Raw genomic sequence first — 1,963 nt, forward strand, 5'->3', positions numbered from 1 at the left:
TGAAATCAAATGTTCATGAATCATACCCTGTAACGATTTACATGCTTGAAAGAAAGCATACTAAGAAAAATGAGTTCCCATCTTATTTTTATAAAGTTAACTAATCTAACACGTATTTTGACTACAACTGTAGGAATAATTAAATTGAAATTGAGTTTGATTGCATGTAACTCTTTCAAATTTCAATACCATTAATTTTTTTCTTTTGCTTTATAAACAGTACTGATATCATTTTTCATCATAGGTGTTTCAGCTTCAGCAGTAGTTCTCTTCTCCATAATCTTGTTCGCTTTCTACAGGAAGAAGTACAAGCTGAATTTGAAGGGAAATATGCAAAATGATACGAACATATTGAACTCTTCCGAAAGAACAATGAGAATCTTGCAACAAGAAGATACAACTACTTTGATATTAAGAAAATGACTAACTCATTCAGTAACAAGTTAGGAGAAGGGGGCTTTGCCAGTGTGTATAGAGGGAAGTTATCCGATGGCTGTCTTGTAGCAGTAAAGATTTTGAAAGAACCTAATGGCTACGGAGAAGAATTTATCAATGACAAATATCAGTAGAACTTCCCACGTTAATATTGTCACTCTCTTGGGATTTTACTTTGAGGGTTCCAAAAGAGATCTCATTTACGAGTTCATTCCCAATGGATCTCTTGAGAAGTTCATATTCTCTAGAGCAGAAAGTCAGTTAGGATGGGAAAAATTATTTCAAATTGTAGCTGGCATTACTCTTGGAATAGAATACTTGCACCAAGGATGTAATACAAGGATTTTGCACTTTGACATAAAGCCTCATAACATTCTGCTGGATAAAGACTTCAACCCTAAAATATTAGATCTTGCCCTGTGAGACTTTGTCCTAACAGGTCCAGTATAGTGTCAATGCTAGGGCCCAGAGGGACAATAGGGTATATGGCTCCAGAAATAGTTTCTAAAAACTTTGGATACGTTTCTCACAAGTCAGATATCTACAGCTATGGTATGATGATTTTAGAAATGGCTGGACAGACGAAAAATATTAAAGTTGAAATTGATCAATTAAGTGAAAATTACTTTCCTGATTGGATATTTAAGAAACTTGAATAGAGTGCCAAACTTGATCTGGACATCATTGTGAATACAAATGAACATTTGTATAAGGAAAATGTTAGTAGTTGGCTTGTGGTGCATACAAATTGATCCTACAGATAGACCTTCAATGAGCAGGGTTAGAGAAATGTTAGAAGGGAACATGGATGCTGTGCACATCCCACCTAAACATAACTTCTTTCTACAGCCAACAGAAGCATTTGATCCTTCAATTTATGAGTTAGCATTCACCATATCCGACGTTCATGAAGTTTAGTTATGACCTCATTAAAACTTCCAAGGATCTCGTGGTGTTGGAGGCTCCTAGTGACCAAGCATAGAAACAGTTATCTCCGTTGGTTGTGCTATAGCAATTTGTATGTTGTTAATACCAGTGTTGAATATGTCTCAATGTTAAATTTCACATTTGTGTAAAAATTGAGTAATTAAAGACACTCATCTACCCTTTAGTTTGTCTAGTCATTGTTATGGCATCTCCAACCACAACACTAGATCACCATTTTTCATCATTTTTACCATTCTCCACCAAATATGTCACTCCAACCCAGCACCAAATTTTGTACCATTGGTACAACACTATTCACTTGCATAATTTTGCACCAAATTTGATAAAAGTTCCTTTTGCCCATTTTTTCATTTATCACCAATTGAGATCAAGGATATTTGTGTCATTTTACATTATACATAAATTTTAATTCTTACTTAATTATCATCATCATCATTGTTATTTGTAATAAATTTTAATCGCATAATCAATAATAATCAAGGAATGAATTGAATAAAAGTACTTAAAATGTTTTAAAATGCAACAAACGTGATTATTTAAAATTACAACGAAACTACAATGGCAGCCACGTACATACGTC

General features: G+C 33.8%; 1 pseudogene; it reads left to right on the forward strand.

Moving 5' to 3' along the window:
- Positions 1–356: 356 nt before the first annotated feature.
- Positions 357–1,353, forward strand: LOC111369280 (annotated as a pseudogene).
- Positions 1,354–1,963: the final 610 nt, after the last annotated feature.

The sequence above is a fragment of the Olea europaea genome, chromosome 20 (assembly GCF_002742605.1).
Source record: "Olea europaea var. sylvestris chromosome 20, O_europaea_v1, whole genome shotgun sequence".
NCBI classification, from domain to species: Eukaryota; Viridiplantae; Streptophyta; class Magnoliopsida; order Lamiales; family Oleaceae; genus Olea; species Olea europaea.